The sequence below is a fragment of the Macaca nemestrina genome, chromosome X (assembly GCF_043159975.1).
Source record: "Macaca nemestrina isolate mMacNem1 chromosome X, mMacNem.hap1, whole genome shotgun sequence".
In the NCBI taxonomy this organism is placed as follows: Eukaryota; Metazoa; Chordata; class Mammalia; order Primates; family Cercopithecidae; genus Macaca; species Macaca nemestrina.
Window position 1 is genome coordinate 80,750,777 of NC_092145.1, and position 22,616 is coordinate 80,773,392.

Genomic DNA, 22,616 nt, shown 5'->3' on the forward strand with positions numbered 1-22,616 from the left:
TCTTAAGTGACTGTTATAGAAATGTATTGAGGCTTTATTTGTAGAATTCATTTTAATTACATTTAATGAGTTTTTATTTTGAGTTCCTTAAAATTCCTTAAAGTTTTTAGTTTCTCTTTACAAATTCCTTAACCTTTTGGCAGTAGATAGTCAAAGTCAAATCATTTCTAATTTTTTAAAAATGTGCTGATTATTTTCTTTGAAATTGACTTAACTACTTTCCTTTGGATTTTGAAGAGTCTGTAGCACAGACACAGTTAAAAATTTAACTTCATGATCTAATGTAAAAAAGAGTGTTTGAAGGTTTACACAGGTCCAGGCCTTGCTTTGTTCCCATCCTTGATGCGGCACTTATTGACTAATCACTACTTATCAGGCAGGAAACTTGAATTGCTGTGGTCTGGTGTCCTCTATTCAGACTTATATTGGAGTATTAATGTCCACATTTCAATTTTTTGTTGTATCCTGCCTGCCTAGCATCCAGTTCCTCCCCAGCCCTGCTCCCAGCAAACCCCCCTAGTCTAGCCCCAGCCCTTCTCCCACCCCGCCCCAGCCCTGCCCCAGCCCCTGCCCCAGCCCCAGCCCCAGCCCCGCCCCAGCCCCAGCTCCAGCCCCCTAAGCCCCCAGCCCCAGCCCTAGTCCCAGTCCTAGGTCCTCAGTCCCGACCAGCTTCTCTGGAAAGTCACTCTAATTTTCATTGATTCAGTGCTCAAAATAAGTTGTCCATTGCTTATCCTATTATACTGGGATATTCTGTTTACCCTTGGCATCGCTGATCTTCAGTACTGACTCCTTGACCATTTTAAGTTAATGCATACAATCCCATTTGTCTGTGATCTCAGAACAGAATTTCTTTACTCGGTACGTTGAAGTTAGGGAATGTCAATTGAGAGCTTTCTATCAGAGCATTATTGCCCACAATTTGAGTTACTAATCATTTTCTCAATCCCCTGCCCTTAAAGGAGAAACCATTCCTCTGTCATTGCTTCTGTAGTCACAGTCCCAATTTTGAGTAGTGACCTTTTATTGTGTACTGTGTTGGCCACCTAAAACTCTTTGCATTGAGTAAAATTCTAATTGCCAATAATCCTACCCATTAGATTAGACAGCACTCTGAACCCCATTTGCATTCAGCAGGGGGTCTCAGACAACCCGTCTTTTGTTGGACAGTTAAAATGCTCAGTCCCAATTGTCATAGCTTTGCGTATTAAACAAAGGCACCCTACTGCGCTTTTTGCTGTGCTTCTGGAGAATCCTGCTGTTCTTGGACGATTAAAGAACAAAGTAGTAATTGCTAATTGTCTCACCCATTAATCTTGAAGGCTACCAGTCGCCCTTGCATTTGCCTTGAGGCAGTGCTGACTACCTGAGATTTAAGAGTTTCTTAAATTATTGAGTAAAATCCCAGTTATCCATAGTTCTGTTAGTTACACTATGGCCTTTGCAAACATCTTTGCGTAACAGCAGAGGGACTCATTCTTAGAGCCCCTTCCCTTGGAATATTAATGGATACAATAGTAATTATTCATGGTTCTGCCTAACAAAAGAGACCCACTTATATGTATGCCCTTATCATTGCTCCTACTTAGTGTGAACTGCCTACCACCTGGCATTAATATGTAAAACACTTAACTGCCTATGGTCCCACTCGTTAGTCTAGGATATCCCCTTTGCCATTGCTGCTGAGTTCTGACTACCCAAGTTTCCTTCTCTTAAACAGTTGATATGCATAATTGCATATATTCATGGTTCTGTGCAATAAAAATGGATTCCCACCCCATCCCACCTTCTGTGGGATATTGCTAACGAGTGCAGATTATTCAATAACAGCCTTTGGACAGTTAATTTGCACAGTTGCAATTGTCCAGAGTCCTGTCCATTAGAAAGGGACTCTGGACTCTGTATCCTATTTGCATGTTACAATGTGGGCTGATCACCCATGGACTCTTCTTGTGCATTGATGTTCATAATTGTGTTTGTCCACGATCTTGTGCACTAACCCTGCCACTCCCTTTGTATTCCAGCAGGGGACCCTTACTACTTAAGACCTCTGTACTAGGACAGTTTATGTGCACAATCCTAAGTGATTAGAACTGAGTCTTTTATATCATGGTCCCTGCATCATCTTTGCTTTACATCAGGAGGGTGCTGGTTACCTAATGCCCCTCCTCCAGAAATTATTGATGTGCAAAATGCCATTTCCCTATCTGCTGTTAGTCTGGGGTCTCATCCCCTCATATTCCTTTTGTCTTACAGCAGGGGGTACTTGGGACTGTTAATGCGCATAATTGCAATTATGGTCTTTTCCATTAAATTAAGATCCCAACCCTCTTAGCATTACAGTAGAGGGTGCTAATCACAAGGACTCTTCTTTTGTACTGTTAATGTGCTACTTGCATTTGTCCCTCTTCCTGTGCACTAAAGACCCCACTTACTTCCCTTGTGCTCGGGAATGGATGACCTCTACTCAAGACCTTTGCACTAGGATAGTTAATGTGAACCATGGCAGTTGATCACAGCAATGTCTTTCAGATCAGATCCATTGTACCCTCCTTGTTTTACAGCAAGGGATATTAATTACTCATGTTACCTTTCCCTGGGACTATGAATGTGCAAAATTCCAATGTTCGTGGTCTCTCCCTTTAAACCAATATTCTACCCCTTTTATATTATATAAAGGGATGCTGGCAACCCAAAGTCCTTCTCTTGAGACTCTTAATGTGTATATTTCTAATTGTCCACGACTCTTAATGTGCATATTTTCAATTGTCTATGGTCCCTCCCAATAAGCTAATATCTTGACTTCTCAGTATCATAGCAGGGGGTACTGATTTCCTGAAGTCTTTCTTGAACTTCCAGTGTGCAAAATTGCCCTGAGGCCGGGTGTGGTGGCTCACACCTGTAATCCCAGCACTTTGGGAGGCTGAGGTGGGAGGATTCCTTAAGGCCAGGAGTTTGAGACCAGCCTGGCCAACATTAAAGAAAAATAAAGTAAAACAGTTGCCCTGGAATCCCATCCCCCTCACCCCTCCTTGGCATAGCAGCAGGAGTGCTAACTAGCTAGTGCTACTTCTCCTATACTGCTTAAATGCGCATAATTAACAGTAGTTGATGTGCCCCTGTGTTAGAGTGGAATTCCCGCTTCCTTGCTCCATTTGCATTACTGCAGGAGCTTCTAACTAGCCTGAATTCATTCTCTTGGACTGTTAATGTGCATACTTATATTTGCTCCTGTACCTTTTTATCATGTAAGGGCTCCACCCACTCTATTTACATCCCAGCGGGAAGTACCTACTACTTAAGACCCTTCGACTAGCAAAGTTAGCATGCATAATCTTAGTTTTTATATACACATTTTCATTTGTACACAGCTGTGCCTTTTATCAGGACTCCTGTACTTATCAAAGCAGAGAGTGCTAACCAACATTAAGTCCTTCCTCGGACTGTAGATGCATGTAATTGCAGTTGTCAATGGTCCTTCAATTAGACTTGGGTTTCTGACCTTTCACACCCTCTTTATTGCATGGGGTACTATTCACTTAAGGCCTCTTTCTCAAACTGTTAATGTGCCTAATGACAATTACATTAGGATCCTTCCTTTTGAAGGACAGCATGGTTGGTGACACCTAAGGCCCCATTTCTTGGCCTCTCAATATGTGTGACTGTATTTGTCCAGGTTGCTACGCACTAGAGAAGGAAAGTGCTCCCCTCATCCCCACTTTTCCCTTTCAGCAGGAAGTGCCCACCCCATAAGACCCTTTTATTTAGAGAGTCTAGGTGCACAATTGTAAGTGACCACCAACATGCCTCTTGGACATTAATGTGCGTAATGGCACACTGCTCATTCCATGTGAATAAGGTCCTACTCTCCGACCCCTTTTGCACTACAGAAGGGGTGCTGATAACCAAGTTCCCTTTTCTTGGCATGTTATGTGTGATTATAATTGTCTGGGATCCTATGCACTAGAAAAGGAGGGTCCTCTCCACATACCTCAGTCTCACCTTTCCCTTCCAGCAGGGCGTGCCCACTCCATAAGACTCTCAAATTTGGACAGTCAAGATGTGTAATTGTTAAGTGAACGCAACCATGCACCTTAGACATGAATGTGCATAACTACACACAGCTCATCCTATCTGAATAAAATCCTACTCTCAGACCCCTTTTGCAGTACAGCAGGGGTGCTGATCACCAAGGCCCCCTTTCCTGGCATGGTATGCGTGCGATTATGTTTGTCTTGGTTCCTGTGTACTAGATGTGGAAGCCTCCCCCGCCACACCCTCACCCCAATCTTCCTTTCCCTCCGGCAGGGAGTCCCTGTTCCATAAGACCCTTACATTTGGACAATCAAGGTGCACAATTGTAAGTGACCACAGGCATGCACCTTGGACATTAATGTGCATAACTGCACGTGGCCCATTTCATCTGAATAAGGTCCTACTCTCAGACCCCTTTTGCAGTACAGCAGGGGTGCTGATCACCAGGGCCCCTTTTCCTGGCCTGTTACGTATGTGATTATATTTGTCTGGGTTCCTGTGTGTGAGACATGGAAGCCTCCCCTGCCACACCCCACCCCCAATCTTCATTTCCCTTCCGGCAGGGAGTGCCCCCTTCATAAGACGCTTACATTTGGGCAGTCAAGGTGCACAGTTGTAAGTGACCACAGGCACGCACCTTGGATATCAATGTGTGTAACTGCACATTGCCCATCCCATCTGAATAAGGTTCTACTCTCAGACCCCTTTTGCAGTACAGCAGGGGTGCTGATCACCAAGGCCCCTTATCTTGGCCTATTATGTGGGTGATTATGTTTGTCTGGGTTCCTGTGTATTAGACAAGGAAGCCTTTCCCCCCCTCCGCCCCCACTCCCAGTCTTCCTTTCCCTTCCAGCAGGGAGTACCCTCTCCATAAGACCATTACATTTGGACAATCAAGGTGCACAATTGTAAGTGACTACAGCCATGCACCTTGGACATTAATGTGCATAACTGCACACGGCCTATCTCATCTGAATAAGGTCCTACTCTCAGACCCCATTTGCAGTACAGCGGGGGTGCTGAATCACCAGGGCCCCTTTTCTTGGCCTGTTATGTGGGTGATTATGTTTGTCTGGGTTCCTGTGTATTAGACAAGGAAGCCTTTCCCCCCCTCCGCCCCCACTCCCAGTCTTCCTTTCCCTTCCAGCAGGGAGTACCCTCTCCATAAGACCATTACATTTGGACAATCAAGGTGCACAATTGTAAGTGACTACAGCCATGCACCTTGGACATTAATGTGCATAACTGCACACGGCCTATCTCATCTGAATAAGGTCCTACTCTCAGACCCCATTTGCAGTACAGCGGGGGTGCTGAATCACCAGGGCCCTTTTTCCTGGCCTGTTATGTGTGATTATATTTGTCCTGGTTTCTGTGTAATAGACATGAAAGCCTCCCCTGCCACACCCCACCTCCAATCTTCGTTTCCCTTCCAGCAGGGAGTGTCCACTCCATATACCCTTACATTTGGACAATCAAGGTGCACAATTTTAAGTGACCACAGGCATGCACCTTGGACACTAATGTGCGTAACTGCACATGACCCATCCCATCTGACTAAGGTCCTACTCTTAGATCCTTTTTGCAGTACAGCAGGGGTGCTGATCACCAGGGCCCCTTTTCCTGGCCTGTTATGTGTGTGATTATATTTCTTCCAGTTCCTGTGTAATAGACATGGAAATCTCCCCTGCCACACTCCACCCCCAGTCTTCCATTACCTTCCAGCAGGGAGTGCCCGCTCCATAAGATCCTTACATTTGGACAATCAAGGTGCACAATTGTAAGTGACCACAACCATGCACCTTGGACATAAATGTGTGTAACTGCACATGTCCCATCCCATCTGAATAAGGTCCTACTCTCAGACCCCTTTTGCAGTACAGTAGGGGTGCTGATAACCAAGGCCCCTTTTCCTGGCCTGTTAACTTACGTGATTATATTTGTCTGGGTTCCAGTGTATAAGACATGGAAGCCTCCCGTGCCCCACCCCACCCCCAATCTTCCTTTTCCTTCTGGCAGGGAGTGCCCGCTCCATAAGAACCTTACATTTGGACAGTCAAGGTGCACAATTGTAAGTGACCACAGCCATGCACCTTGGACAATAATGTGTGTAACTGCACACGGCCTATCTCGTCTGAATAAGGTCCTACTCTCAGACCCCTTTTGCAGTACAGCAGGGGTGCTGATAACCAAGGCCCATTTTCCTGGCCTGTTATGTGATTATATTTGTCCAGGTTTCTGTGTACTAGACAAGGAAGCCTCCTCTGCCCCACCCTACCTACCTGTAATCTTCCTTTTCCTACCAGCAGGGAGTGCTCACCCCATAAGACCTTTACATTTGGACATTCAAGGTGCACAATTGTAAGTGACCGCAACCATGCATCTTGGAAATTGATGTGCATAACTGCACACGGCTTATCCTATTTGAATAAAGTCCTACTCTCAGACTCCTTTGCAGTATAGCTGGGGTGCTGATCACTAAGGCCTCTTTTCTTGGCTTGTCTGTATTCTTGTGTACTAGCTAAGGATACCTTCTCATGGACTCCCTTTGCTTTTCAAGAAGGAGTACCCACTACTTTCAGATTCTTATATTTGTCCAAAGTACATGGTTTTAATGGACCACAACAATGTCCCTTGGACGTTAATGTATATAATCACCACATGGTTCATCCTGAATAAACAAGGTCCTACCCTCTCACCCTCCATTTGCAGTATACCAGGGTTGCTGACCCCTAAGTCCCCTTTTCTTGGCTTATTGACATGCATAATTGCATTTATGTGGGTTCTTGTGCCCTAGACAAGGATGCCCCACCTCTTTTCAATAGTGGGTGCCCACTCCTTATGATCTTCACATTTGAACAGTTAATGGGAATAATTGCAGTTGTCCACAACCCTATCACTTCTAGGACCATTGCACCTCTTTTGCATTACTGTGGGATATACTGCTTGCCTGCAAGGCCCCTTCTGGTGGACTATCAACATACATAATTGAAATTTTCTTTTGTGTTTGTCAGTAGATTAAAGTCATACCCCATCACCTTTCCTTTGTAGTACAGCAGGGTGTCCCAATCAACCAAAGTCGTGTTATTTTGGACTGTTAATATGCGCAATTACATTTGTTCCTGGTCTGTGCACTAGACAAGGATCCTACCTACTTTCTTAGCGTTTTTAGCAGGTAGTGCCCACTACTCAAGACTCTTTCACTTGGAATGTTCATGTGCACAAACACAATTCTCTAAGCATGTTCCTGTACCACCTTTGCTTTAGAGCAGGGGGATGATATTCACTTAGTGCCCCTTCTCTTGGACTTAATATGCATTAATGCAATTGTCTATCTCTTCTTTTAGACTAAGACTTGATCTCCACATACTCCCCTTGCATCAGGGGCATGTTAATTATGAATGAACCCTTTTAATATTAATGTCACAATTTTATTTGTGGACCTGTGTAGTAGAAAAAGACCCTATGTTCCTTCTACTACCCTTTGGGTTGCTGCCGAAAAGTGCTAACTACTCATAATCTCAGCTCTTGGACAATTAATGTGCATTAATAACAATTATCCAGGGCACTGATCATTAGATAAGACTCCTGCCTCCTCATGCATATATCAGGGGTACTGAACCACTAAGGCCCCTTGTACTGTTAATGTGCATATTTGCAATTATACATGTCTCCTTCTGTTAGAGTGGGATATTATGCCTTAGTATCCCCTTTGCATTACTGCAGGGGCTGCCGACTACTCAAAACTTCTCCTGGGACTGTTAATAGGCACAATGGCAGTTATCAATGGTTTTTTCCCTCACTGATCTTGTTAAGCACCCCACCCCACTCTTAGTTTCCCATGGCATAATAAAGTATAAGCATTGGAATATTCCATGCACTTGTCCATCAAACAGTGGACCATACTCCCACCACTTTTGCATTGCACCAGTGTGTAAAGTCACAGTTAGCCATGGTGTCATGCTTTATGTACGAAGTCTTCCCTCTCTGCCCCTTGTGTGCCCTTGGCCCCTTTTTACAGACTATTGCTCACAATCTTAGGTATCCATATATCCAGATATTAGATAAGATTGTGCTCTCTCCTTCCTCCCTTCCCCCTGCCCTGCCCCATTTGCCTCTTTGCTGGGTAATCTTGACTGGACAAGACCCTTTCTCTTGGACTTAAAAAATACTCAGTTGCACTTTCCTTGGTCCCACCCATTATACATGAACTCCTCTACTTCCATTTGCATTGCTTCTGAGTATGCTGACCACCCAAAGCCCCTTCCGTGTTCTTAATGAACACAGTACTGATTGTCCCATTTTTCAGCCCATCAGTCCAAGATCTCCCTACCACTTTGGTGTGTTTGTGCAGTATTGACTATGAAAAGCAGGCCTGAACTAGGTGGATAAGCCTTCATTCATTTTCTTTCATTTATTAATGATCCCAGTTTAAATTATTGTCAGATTCTGGGGACAAGAACCATTCTTGCCCACCTCTGTTACTGCTTTACTGTGCAAAACACTCAAGGCAAGTCAGACCCAGGGAGCTGGATTGCCATCCTTTATTTTGTGTTTCCAGTATACACTATCAAATTGTCTCCCCAGGAAGGAAGGTTGGCACTTTCTCTGCATTCTTCTTTCCAGAGCAGATTGTCTGGTTAAGAATCTCTTGTTGTCCCCTTTGTATATTGTTATTGTAAAGTGCCAAATGCCAGGATACAGCCAGAAAAATTGCTGTTATTATTATTAAAAAAAAATTTTTAAGAAAGACATCTGGATTGTAGACTGGACTCAGTAACCTGGTCATTATTTTTTTGAAGCCAAAAAATCCGTTTATACTATGTACCTGATGACCAGTGTCTCATTTTAACTGAGGGTGGTGGGTCTGTGGATAGAACACTGACTCTTGCTATTTTAATATTATCAAAGGCGTTCTAGAGCGGAACTCTTAAGACCAGTATCTTTGTGTGGGCTTTACCAGGATTCATTTTTAGAAAATCTACCTAAATTTTATAATCCTTAAATTTCTTCATCTGGAGCACCTGCCCCTACTTATTTCAAGAAGATTGCAGTAAAACGATTAAATGAGGGAACATATGCAGAGGTGCTTTTAAAAAGCATATGCCACCTTTTTTATTAATTTGTCTATTATATAAAATGAAGCATTTAATTATACTAATAATTTGAAGTAGTTCGAAGTACCACACTGAGGTGAGGACTTAAAAATGATAAGACCAGTTTCCTATTTTATAGGAAAAATAAGCCAAAATTAAATATTCTTTTGGATATAAATTTCAACAGTGAGATAGCTGCCTAGTGGAAATGAATAATATCCCAGCCACTAGTGTACAGGGTGTTTTGTGGCAAAGGAGTATGTAACATGGAACTGCTCAAGCAAATAACTAGTCATCACAACAGCAGTTCTTTGTAATAACTGAAAAAGAATATTGTTTCTCTGAGAAGGATGTGAAAAGATCGGCCCAGCTCAGGGAGCAGTTTGCCCTACTAGCTCCTCGGACAGCTGTAAGAAGAGTCTCTGGCTCTTTAGAATACTGTAAGTACTACTTTGTAGCTATTAAGTAATCTTTTTCCTATTCTATTTTCTTTCTCTTAGATGCCACCCCTATAGAAAAGTCAGAGGGTCCAGTAAGTTTCTTTCCTTCTTCCCACCTCATCTGCAATATATATATGTGTATATAGATAGATAGATAGATACATACATACATACATAAATACACATATGTGAGTTAACCAGCAGAACTGTAGAATTAATATTGTGGACCCAGCTCTATGCTAGGTTACACTGATAACCTGGGTGGGAATGATATCCTATATAATTCCATTCCTGAGACGGTTTTATTGTTGAGGAGCTAATATAAGCACATTTGAAATAACTTTAGAAAATAATAATAAAGTGCTGTTTTGTGTGAATCATAAGTAGTAGTTTTAAGAAGGGAACCCACAAGGATTTGAAGTTGATAGAATAAAAAAAACTTAAGGAAGTGGGTTTGCTTTTTCTCTTTAAGCCAAGATAGGATTAATATTGCAGCCATCTGGATAGTCCAGTTGGTTTATTTTAATTTCATTCATTTTTTACCTCTTTTGGAGCCATGGAAAGAGATGAAAGGGATAGGGCATAGCCATTGTGTTTGGCTTTTTGCCAAGGTTGGCAAATTAGTGATTGTTAAATCTCATAAGCTTGAGTATTTTAAAGTTCAGAGATTGAGGGTATAAATCTAATACTTCGGCTCTTTCCACAATTTTACTACATTTCTGCCCAAGAACAGATGACCATGGATAATGCATATCATAAATACTTTTTTAGTTTGGAATCTTTTTGCCAAGAGCGTAGTGGAGAAATGAAGTCAAAACCTTGACCTTCCTTGCCTACTTTATGCAGTAGTTTATATACCCTCTTTCCTCCCAGCTTTTGTAAAGCTAAAAGCAGCTTAGCCTCCTTAATGTTTTCCAGCTGAAAAAATACTGTTTAACATAACATTTGAAACTTTTTTTCTGGTGCACATTCATGCATCGCAGGAGGAGCAACGAGAACCATATAAATGAACTGGCTTCACTTATAGGCCATTTTAATTCACATCCATATTTCCTCATGGCTTGTTTCCATGCCCCCCACCCCCACTCCAGATGCTTTAACAACATTGTCTGGCTGACTGGGGGTAATATACATCATGGTCTTGAGCCTTCTTGGAAACATGGTCTGTGCCATTGTTTCTCAAACTCAAGTAATGCTTCATGATGAAATACCTAAAGGAACAGAATTTTCTGAGATCCTAAAAAAATGTGTTTTGAGGAACACTGACTTAACAAAGGTATTTGAAATGGAAATATGTTTTACAATTTCACATTGTCTTTGTCAAAGATGTGTTTTATATAATTTATGTAGAACTTGGGGATCCATTAGAATATATCCACAAATCCCCAGGGTTATCACCCCAATTTGAGAAATACTGGTCTATGCTTATGAAATCTTGGGTTGCTAATTAAATTGTCATTCATTGTCGACATACAATTATAATTATTATTGGAATTTGTTTTAAAGGAATGAATTTAGAGGTGATTCTGTACCTTAACTCAAGAGGAAGGATGGCTTGCTTTTAGGTGGATTGATTCTGCTAGATAGCATCCAAAGGTGAATCTTGAAGCTGTATTTAAATTCATTGCTTAAAATAATTTCTACCCTTAAGAAAAATCTCTAGCAATTGTAAAAAGGGATGCTCTGGAAATGTGGGCATCTTCAAAATAGAGATAATTATTGTGTTAATTCAGCAAATATTATTGTTCCAGGTGCTGGAATAAATAGCAAAACCAAAGACAGGATTTATATCAAGGAATTTGCTTTCTTATGGAGGATGCAGAAGGAAATCATTATGGTGTTGGGCAGAAACGCTTAGACTTTAGTCCTGGCTCTGACTTGGGTTCAAATCACCATCAGTCTGACCATCTCGAGACTGCTAGTGAAATAAGATAGGGGCTTAAATCAAATACCTAAATCCCTGACATTTTGTGATTTGGAAAATTTTCAAAAGTCTAATAAAAGAAACATTTTTGTGGCATTTCTCTAAATGATTATTGTTATTTCTTTTCTGACTTTTCCCTTTATAAAACCTTAACATGTAGGATTGGGGGAAATTTACCATTTTCTCATATCCTCTTTCAGCTTTATCTTTCTGTAACTTCCATTTCTCTAGCCACCTCCCTAAATTACAGAAGACTATGAGACCCAGGGCTGCTGTGATGAGGCATTCATAATTTCTTTTCAGGGTGTTTGTGCCCTAATTATCAAATGTATAGCTTGGAGGGAGTTCGTGTCTTAAAGTAATGAATTAAGAGTTGACTTTTGTTGACTGCTAAAATATTCTTATATGTGAAAACATCCTGGAGAAATGTGTTACCAGCTTAAACAGAAACTAATGATTATATCTGAACTGAGCTAATGCCTCTTCTGTTCCCCCAAACCTTATAAGTTTGGATGGCAAAGAGTAATGATATGTCTGGTTAAACAGAGCTAATGCCTTCCTTTGCCTTGTCTTAAAGACTGGATTGGGAGAAAATTGATATTCTCACTACCATATGTTGGGGTGTAGGCAAGTAGCATTTTACACAGGTTTCCTTCAAAATCCAACTGAAGTTGGAGCTCATGTATTTAAGACATAGCTGGCCTGCTGAATTTAACAAGTTAAACTTCATGTACAGTTATATATCACTACATATATGTGTATTAGACTGTTGAGTTGGATATGTTTTTGTTGGTGACTTGGGCTTTATTTGATAGTTCTTACTTGACCTTTCCAAATTGAGTACTGATACATGGAACCTGGGCTCCTTTTGCATCTTATACAAATGAGTTTGGTAAAGAAGCCTCTTCTTTACTGTTTTGATGTTTGTATTGGAAATAACTTTTGATTTTTTTTTTCATGTTAGGATGAGAGACTGAAACAAAATATAAATTTGAACAGTGCTAGACTTCTTAAATTATGAGTAGACTTAGAGTATTATTTTCCTTAACCAGTTAGAATGCTATTCTTCTAGTGTCCCCAGAAACATGAGAGGTTATGCAGTAGACCCAAGTAATACTCTCTTATTACATAATCTAATCAAGTGTATATAACAATTTAAAAATAGGGATGTGACTGGAACATCACTGTACTTTACCAGGTCCCATTATAAAATTATCTATGTTACTTTACCCCATAGCTTTGAAAACTATTTGCACATACTATAAAACTATTTTATAGTATGCTATTAGTGTGATTGGCATTGAACAGTGATGGGATATAATCACTCTACAATCTATATATCATTAAAGTTTTCCAGCCTTATAGATCTCCCTTGACTGAAAATGAACTACTAACTCACTGACTTACTTTTTACAGCAGATTGACTAGGTCTTTCCAGGAAATCTGTTGATGTACAAAAACAAAGTTTAATTGCTAATGTTTTTTAAAAAATAACTTTTTGATATTATGGATACCTGGTTATTTGGGCCTTGTATATTTTAACATCAAAATTACCTATTATAAATCCATATAAACAGAAAAGAAAGAGAGTAAGTCTTTAGGTCAGATCTGCAAACAATGATGGTACCTACTGTAGCAAAATCTGGAACATAGACTTACCAGTTCTGAGGTTCTGTTTTGCTTGCTTTTTAAAAACTGTATCTTATAAGTCTTCAGCATCTGATTGGGAGATTTTTTAGAAAAAAATACCCTTTTAATGTTAGAACAGTGTAGAGATTTACAGAATGATTCTGAAGATAGAGCTTTTGTGTACTTCACACCCAGTTTTTCCCAATGTTAACATTTTAAACTAGTTTGGTACATTTATCACAACAAACCAATATTGATATATTATTATTAACTAAAGTCCATATTTTATTCAGATCTCCTTAGTTTTTCCTTAATGTTCTTTTTGTGTTCCAGGATTCCACTGAAGATACCATGCTGCATGTGTCCTTAGTATTCGTGTCTCCTTAGGCTTCTCTTGGTAATGACAGTTTCTCAGACTCTTTGTTTTTGATGAACTTCACAGTTTTGAGGACTAATGGTCCAGTATTCTATAGAATGTCTCTCTATTGGAATTTGTCGATGTTCTTCTCATGACTAGATTGGGTTTATGAGTGTTTAGGAGGAAGACCACAAAGGTAGAGTGCCATTCTTATCATTTATCAAGAGTACATACTATCAACATGACTTATAACTGTTTATGTTATCCTTAATCACCTGTCTGAGGTACTATTAGGTTTCTCCAGCATAAAATTAGTCTTTATTTCTCCATTTCCATACTGTACTGTTCACATAGAAAGTCACTATGTGCAGCTGGCACTAAGGAATGGGAAATTATCTTCCACTTTGTTGAGGGCAGAGTATTTACATAAATTATTTGGAATTCTTTTGCATGGGATGTCTTTTCTCCACAATGTACTGTGTTTATTCAGTCGTTTATATTAGTATGATCTCAGGGGTATTTTATACTTTAGGTTATAATACAGTATTACTTTATTCTGTTGTTCAAATTGTTCCAGCGTTGGCCATTGGGAATTCTTTCAGTTGGCTTTGATGTAACCCCATGAATGTGGGTTTTTTGTTTGAGCACTTTCTTATTTTTGGCACGACAAGATGCTTCAGGCTCATTTGCATATCTCCTGCCTGGATCTAGAATGATATATTTCTCCAAGGAGCCTTGATACTTTTTATTGGAGAGTAATATTAGAAATCAAGAAGTGAGTGCTAGGTGCGCTCATTGCTACTGGAGTGTCATTCCTTCAAGACCTTTTCAGTTGACAAGAGCAAGGAGATACATGTTTGCATTCTAACTTGTGTATATGCACATATCTATAAATATATATAACCATCTGTATCTATATTAAACTAAATGTGTTTATACCTACATCTCCAACTCTAATCATTGCCACATGGATCATTATAGTCTCACCTCCTTGCTTATCTGTTACCTCCCATTTCTACAGTGAGAAACCTGGCTTGGTTGGGAAATTTTTCTGTTAATATTAGGGTAGTGAGTATTTGACATTTGCTTCTATGGTTAAGTTTAGGGAGAGTTTAGCTGTAGGGTATTCTTGAAACTAGAAATGACCTTTTTGCCCTAAATGTTTCTGCCAATTTTGAAACATAAAATAGGTTGCAGAAACAAACTTTTATCTTAAGAACCAGAATTTACTTCAATCCACATTTTGACATTGATTTTCAGATTAAATTATTCTGATATCGCCAGGTAAGCTGTTACTTGGGTATGCATTTCTGCATTTCTTCTTTCAGTTTTTTTCTAAGAGCTAAAGGACCCTGAGAACATTGGAGGTGAGAAAGGAGGGGAAAGGCATGTTCACATGTGGATAGGAAAGGTTCATTTACTGACCTCCAGCTAGCCTTCCAAAGTGCCTATTTAAGACCCCAGGAGTAGATGTCTTCCTTGGCAATTGTAACCCAAATGTAATTTTTAACCTTTCAGTTTTAGTCAAGAAAGTTGGTGTGCTGTTACAAAAACTGCCCTGATTAACAGCATTGCCATGTGCCTTGCATATTAATCAGCAATTTAAAATAACACGAAATTGTGTTGAGTATAATTTTAATATTTTATATTAGATATTAGTTTGAGACAGTGTTTTTCAAGTCTGTATAATAAGTTTGATAGTACGGAGGTTTTCTCTCAAGAAAAGAATTATTCAGTGTGCACCTACATAATCCATCGCTTAGATTCTACAATTAATATTTTGCTATATTTGATTAAACTTTTTCTGTAGAAGAAAAATATTATTATGTACTCTTTAGGTTTATGGGAATAATTGTTAAGTTAAAGTGTATGAACAAACCTGGGATGAAATCTGTTTGTCTACATCTATAATACAACTATAAAACATAGCAGATGTACAAATTAATAGTTAATAGATAACTAAAATGCAAATATGGTACTACTATTATAGTATTATAGTTTCTTTTGAGTGGTGTGTCTGTACTATCACATGCTGTGTTGATGCACTTCACCAAACTGCTGTTTTCAAACTGCTTTAAATCCTGCTGTTATAGCACATAGCAATGCTATTTGGCTTTCATTTGGCACAAAACACATTTATATATTGTTTGCTTCTGTTCTTTTCTATTATCCCCAGGCAACAAAACTAGAACATTTGCCACTAATTTGGCAATGTGGTCCTATATTATGAGATAGTCATATAGCTGATCTAGACTATCCTTACAGTGAAATGAGAGTATTGTAAAAGTTTTGTAGAAAGCTCCCATACATCCTGAGAATCCATGCACAAACCCCAGAGTTAAAAGATCTTTGAATTGAGGGAAGACATGGGTTTAAGTATCACTTGGCCACCTGCTATTTGTGTAACATTGAGGTAGTTTCATCTTCTGAGTTCCCAGTTTCCTTAGAGAATGAAAATGTTGAATTATGTTAATTAAAAAAAAAAATTTTTTTTTGAGATGGAGTTTCGCTCTTTTGCCCAGGCTGGAGTAAAGTGGCACAATCTCGACTCACTGCAACCTCCTTTACCCAGGATCAAGCAATTCTCCTGCCTCAGCCTCCCAAGTAGCTGGGATTACAGGCGCCCGCCACCATGCCCAGCTAATGTTTGTATTTTTGGTACAGACGAGGTTTCCCTGTGTTGGCCAGGCTGGTCTCGAACTTTTGACCTCAGGTGATCCACTCACCTTGGCCTCCCAAAGTGCTAGGATTACAGGCATGAGCCACTGCAGCAGGCGTATGTGATTATTAATATCACTTCTATCTGCGACAATTCTGTCTGATGCTGGAGTATTTGAACCAGATGGCTGCCTATGCCACTTGGCTATTCTCTCCATAATACTTTGATATTTCGTTGGTCTGCAATATGACAGATTCTCAAAATTCTTGTCCATGAATATTGAACCCTAGTGAAATGTATGGTTCTGTATCAGTTCCAAAATGTAACTACTTTCTCTAGCCTTAGATTCCCAGTTCCAAAATGTAACCATTTTCTCTAGCCTTAGATTCCCATTAAGGGAAAGAGAATGCTCCTTGAGTATGTCATCACCATAGTGACAGGCAAAACTAGAGGGCTTTGATGCTAAAGCAAGATACTCCATAAATATGGTTAAGAAGACTTGGGGAGACTGGAATAGTTGTTTCCTTTTAGATGCCAGTGTATAAATGGATTTGAGCTAGGATCCATTGATTTAAAATTTCTTTAGGTCAGTTTGCTTGCACATGGAGTGCACATTTACTCTTCATTAATGGAGTTTCAGGAAGCAGTAGAGTAAATGCATAAACATGTATGAACCTCCATGTTTAACTGGAAGCCTGCATTTGGAAGTGAAGTATCTAATCTTAGATTAAATTAGGATGGGGAAGGATGTTGGCAAGAGATTTTGAAGCTTGTTCCGCTCATATTGAGAACATCATAGAACAGTTTGGCCTTTTTAAACTAGAGAATAGAGTTGAATAAGGGATCTTCCATACATTCCTGTTTGACATTGACATAAAGGTTTTGTCATGATACAATAATCCCTAATCAGGAATCTGGAAGCCTGTATTCATTTAAGGTCCTCGGGTTTAACATACTGGGTGCTTCTCACACCATACCATACCATGCAAAATGCTTTCAAGGCTGCAAGTTTGGCTTAGATCCGCTTTAGTGAGCTCCTGTGCTACAGTAAAGGTAGATAGCCAATTATTAAAAACAATCAAGACAATTGCACCTCTAAGCAGTAGTAGCAATTGCCACACTACCTTGAATCTTGAAGTATTTTCAGCAACAGGATGACCATGAGCCACAAATTTAGCGTCAGCCCTTAAGGTCGGTATTAGTTTGACCCATATTTTCATGTAGTTCTTTTTCTTGTCTAATCCTCCCATGATACCGCCAGGGCTTGTTGTTAGAGGACTTTAGGGAAACCAAACAGGCTAGAAAGTAGAGACAGGAAATGCCTATGTCTCATGCTTCAGTTTATACTTCCTAGGTGTTTTTCGTTGGGGTTTTGTAACTCTTTTGGTATCCTACTGGTGCTTTGGTAGCCTACTGAACCCTGTCTGTCTTCTCAAGGACATTCTGAGCATGTGAGACCCGAGGACTGCAAACAGCTGCAAGAGGCTTCAAATTCAGCATATCGTTCCTTTTGAGAATCTGGCCAAGCTCCAGCAAATCTACTTGGATGGGTTGCCAGCCACCTGGAGAAAAAGGTAGTTCGGGGAATTTATTGTTGTAGGGCTTCTGTCTTTGGCTTTAACTTCCTATAACTCTCCTTTTTAAAGCAGAGCACAGCTGGGCACGGTGGCTCCTGCTTTTAATCCCAGGGTTTTGGGAGGCTGAGGTGGGGGGATCACTTTAGGCCAGGAGTTCAAGACCCATGTCTCTACAATAAAATAAAATAAAATTAGTCGGGCATGGTGGTGTGTGCCTGTAGTCCTACCTACTCTGGAGGTTGAGACAGCAGGATTACTTGAGCCCAGAAGTTCAAGGCTGCAGTGAGCCATGATTAGCCACTGCACTCCAGCCTAGGTGGCAGAGCAGGACCCAGTCTCTTAAAATAAAAAGCAGAACATGAGCCAGTTTTCATCAATTCCTATACTTTTTCTTTTGCATATACACATACATTTTAACTTTTCATAATGAGTTTGGCCTGTTTCATTTATCCCTCAGAGCTGGGCTCCAGTGAGGTCTGTAAGGGCAAGCATACTTGATCCCCATTTCATAAATGAAGAATGAGAGATGCAAAGCAATAAGTTATTTCCTTTCTCACCACATAGTTAGCAAGAGAGATACAATGAACTTAACACCTTTTGATTAGTGGGCTTTTAAATTATTCCCACTTTCCTTTGGCAGATGGATATTAAGTTCTCAGGATTTGTTTACAAATAAGACCAACTTCATCTGTATTAGCTCAGTTTTGGTAGGCCTAATTCCATTATCACTGCCATTTTCTTGTTTTAAGAAATTGAAAGTTTCTTAGCTCGAAAAACAATTGAAATTTTTAAAAAGTAGAATAGGAGAGCCCTGGGCGGGGGGCTGTGTAAGGAATTTACTGAATCTCTAGTCTTCTGTACCTTGTTTTTCCTTCTGCATAGATTTGCTTAACTGTTTCTGTGGTTTTTTTTTTTTTTTTCGGGATGCAGTGTCGCTCTTGTTGCCCAGGCTGGAGTGCAATGGTGCAGTCTTGGCTCACTGCAACTTCCGTCTCCCGGGTTCAAGCTATTCTCCTGCCTCAGCCTCCCGAGTAGCTGGGATTACAGGCATGCGTGACCATGCCAGGCTAATTTTGTATTTTTAGTAGAGACGGGGTTTCTCTGTGTTGGTCAGGCTGGTCTCGAACTCCCGACCTCAGGTGATTCACCCGCCTCGACCTCCCAAAGTGCTGGAATTACAGGCGTGAGCCACTGCGCCTGACCAGCTGCTGTTATAACTGGAGTTCTGTATGCTTGTGACCATTCTTGGTTTCTGTGAATATCCTAGAACTTTGGTGGCTCCTTATTACACAGGTTGTTGAAGAAATGTTACCATGTGGATTGAGTAGAAAACAGCTCTCTTTATCTTGGCAATATTATGGCATGGCACTACTTAAAGTACAAATTAAAAGAGGGGAATGCTACAAAACTAGCTGACAGGCACTTTGATTGAGGTGGATTGCTCAGTTCTTAAAATAGCGCTTTATAAAAGAAGCCAGAGGCATTGTGGAGGAGAATTCTTACAGAATTCGTAGGGTTAGACCACATTGGACCTTTTCTGTGTGGCTTCATGGCTCTCTTGGTTGAGAAAGCATTAGCTTCTCCTTCCATTAGTTTCAACCTCTTGATTTCTTGATCCCTCTACTATATTTTGTGCTGAGAACACAAGGGCATTAACAACCCACATTCTAGAAGATCGCTCATTAATAAAGACTGGGGAATAAAATGCAGCATGGGGGTATTGCCAATTATTCAGTTCTAAATTTCTCTTGGAAATGAGGGAAAACATACAGAATAGAGCTGGGACAAATAGGACAATTTTTTTTTTGTTAGGTTGGTAGCCAGAATATAACAGCTCCGCACAACTGTAAATGTCCACTCTTCAATCCACATGAAGAAAAGGGTAAACATGGTTGAACTCAACCACTAGTTGCCCATTAGGAGAGACTTTCCCAGTGTACTCCATTTCAATACTTTTCTTTTATCTCTTTTTCAGATCTTCCTCAGAAGAATAGGCTTGTTGCTTTACAGTGTTAGTGATCCATTCCCTTTGACGATCCCTAGGTGGAGATGGGGCATGAGGATCCTCCAGGGGAAAGCTCACTACCACTGGGCAACAACCCTAGGTCAGGAGGTTCTGTCAGGATACTTTCCTGGTCCCAGATAGGAAGATAAAGTCTCAAAAACAACCACCACACGTCAAGGTGCGTAAGCTGTCCCTAAAAGCATAATAAGTAGTCTTAATTTTGATTTTGTTTTCCAGTATACATTGCACTTAGCGTTTCACTGAGGTTGTATTCATCATTATTCTGCGTATGATTTGGTAAAGACAGCTTCCTAATTTACCTGGGAAGCAAGTGGGTGTGAGATTGGTTAAATTGATGATGTAAAGAGGGTAGCAGGTTGCATGTGTTCGGGTATTTAGAGTGGGACTATAACGTGTGGCAGAGGCTTACAGCTAAATTGTTCTTTCTTTTAGGAGAACATGGACAACTGTCACATCAGTGACATTGATCACATGGGCAAATCATTCTGTTCCATCTGGTCCCCAAAGTCTCTCTTAAAGCCTTACAGAAGAACTTTGCCAATCATTTACATACTTCGGGATGGCTTGGGATGCCATGGGATATAATACGACAAGTGAGAGGTGTGTCTTTTTATGCTATGGTTGCTGATTGATGGAAGCTGCATAAATACAAATGGACTAAAAATGGCACAAAGTTATCTGTCATCAGGCAGGAGCTAAAGAACCAGGACCCTACATTCTCTAGGTCAGTGTTGGGAGAGGCTGATTAGCGAGTGAGGATTGGCAGATAAAGGTGACCATTCAGTGCAATAAATCCTGATCGTATAGGCTTTGCCCAGCATTCTTCATAAATAGTGGGTACCTATAAATTTCATGAAATATTTTCATGGGTAAGAACTCTCAAAATGTTATAATTGACTAGAAAGCTCTGTAGATTTAGAAATAGAGAAAGTTGCTAACAAATTGTTAGAAAGCCTAGGAACTAGAAAGCTAAGTTGAGAGTTATCTAGGAAGATCTATCTATTGTACTCAGAATCTTTAGATAAATTCTCCTAGGGCCAGTAGCCTATGTAAATTTTCTTTTTCTTTTTTTTTGGTTTTTTTTTGGTATTTTAGCTGCAATGTTAAACAACCTATGTGAATTTTCTTATTGTGAGAATATTTGCCTTCCAGAGTGACTCACCTTTATCTCAAAGAGCAGTATTATGAGTTTTGGAAATGCTGCTCTGTGGCTGTGTTTTGTTAGTCCTGAGCCAGGAGACTTAAATAAAGCAAACTTGAGGTGGTCCTAAAACATTGAAGTGAGCCTTAAACATTGGAAATACCTTATGTTTTTTCCTCTCATATCTATTATTTTTGTGATCTCAGTTACTAATCATTTAAAGGGACTCCTAGCTGATTGGCACTTAAAACAGGATTGTATTTTTTTTTTTTTGAGATGGAGTTTTGCTCTGGTTGCCCAGCCTGGAGTGCAGTGGTGCAATCTCAGCTCACTGCAACCTCTGCCTCCCGAGTTCAAGCGATTCTCCTGCCTCAGCCTCCTAAGTAGCTGGGATTACAGGCATGCGCCACCACACTGGGCTAATTTTGTATTTTTAGTAGAGACAGTGTTTCTCCATGTTGGTCAGGCTGGTCTCAAACTCCTGACCTCAGGTGATCTGCCCACCTCAACCTCCCAAAGTGCTGGGATTATAGGCGTGAGCCACCGTGCCCGGCAGTTCTAGTCTTTAAGGTATAAGGCTATGACTGGTGGTGGTGTCTCTAGTGACTCATCAAGTGATATTTGGCAAGACATTTTCCCATTTATTCCAGTTTCCTGTTCTGTTGAATGAGGAAATTTTCTCTCTAAAGACCTTAAAGTTTTGACTTTGTAGGTTTCAAAGTTCTGTGGAAACGTTTTATGTTGCTTATTAATTTCAATCTTACATAACTCTAGCACAGTACTCAATACTTACGGCATTTACATGGTTTATCTCATGTGTTTTTATAGCTCTTCATTGTTCCTATCTGCCAAATCATTACACTTCCTACAAGCAGTGCAGAGAACTGAGTCTTCAGCAGGTCCAAGAAATTTGAACACATTGAGGGAGGTCAGCCTTCCTACCTGAAGATCAACATGCTTGGCACTCTAGCACTTTAGGATAGCCGAATGAAGTAAGTTGTTGGTGTTGCAGTCCTGTGAAGATCACTTCAGAACTATTAATAACAGCTGTTTTTTGGGAGCTGGTGTTGGATGTGGTGTGTTGGTCTAATGTGAAGTGGGGCTAAATGTGAGATGGAAAGATCACCTGTCTTCCGTATTACTAAGTTCACTGAAGCAACTCAAAGACATTATGGTCTTCTTACCAGTTGTATCATAGAAGAATCTAGCCTTTGCTTGTGTGTTCTGTGTCTTCACTGTATACGTCCTCTGTCGTTCTTAGAGCCTTAAACATTGAGAAGCTTAAAACACCATTTCTGCTTTCTGCTGAAAGGGTAACCCTTTCTCATCTCCATTTGTGAGAGACTCTGTCGTCAGTTAAGATTAGTGTAAAAAGAAGACGAAACTCTGAAGTAGCCATTATAAAAGTGTGAGAATGAAGTCAGTTTTCCAAAGAGTTGGGGAAAGGTGATGCTAAAGGAGGGGATTGAGCAAGTCCTATCAAAGAGCCCTTTATGAAAATATTTAGTCATCTGTGACATCCCATTTGGCTCTTCCAGAAATCCTAGTGAATAGTTGTAACAATGTTAAGAGGCACACATTGTGTGTTTTAAATCCTCTGCTACTCATTAGGTATATGACCTTTGGCAACTTAAAGTCTCTGATTAGACTTGCCTGTTTGTGAGGGTTAAATGAAATCATGTATGTAAAGTGCTCACCTATTGCAGTGCCTGGCACATGGCAAGTAAAAGG

General features: G+C 40.2%; 1 long non-coding RNA gene across 8 annotated transcripts in view; it reads left to right on the forward strand.

The window, feature by feature from the left end:
- Window positions 1–22,616, forward strand: part of LOC105496954 (uncharacterized) — a 30,756-nt gene that overhangs the window by 281 nt on the left and 7,859 nt on the right. For 2 of the 8 annotated variants that reach the window (XR_003021576.2, XR_003021575.2), the window contains exons 1-6: window positions 617–9,571; window positions 13,458–13,521; window positions 17,579–17,715; window positions 19,694–19,901; window positions 20,177–20,344; window positions 21,714–21,877. This is a non-coding gene — a long non-coding RNA (uncharacterized lncRNA). Of the gene's footprint in view, window positions 1–616; window positions 9,572–9,631; window positions 9,664–11,077; window positions 11,168–13,457; window positions 13,522–17,578; window positions 17,716–19,693; window positions 19,902–20,176; window positions 20,345–21,713; window positions 21,878–22,616 lie in introns of those variants that run through there. The other 6 variants (XR_011618253.1, XR_011618252.1, XR_011618254.1 and 3 more) reach the window with 6 other exon arrangements.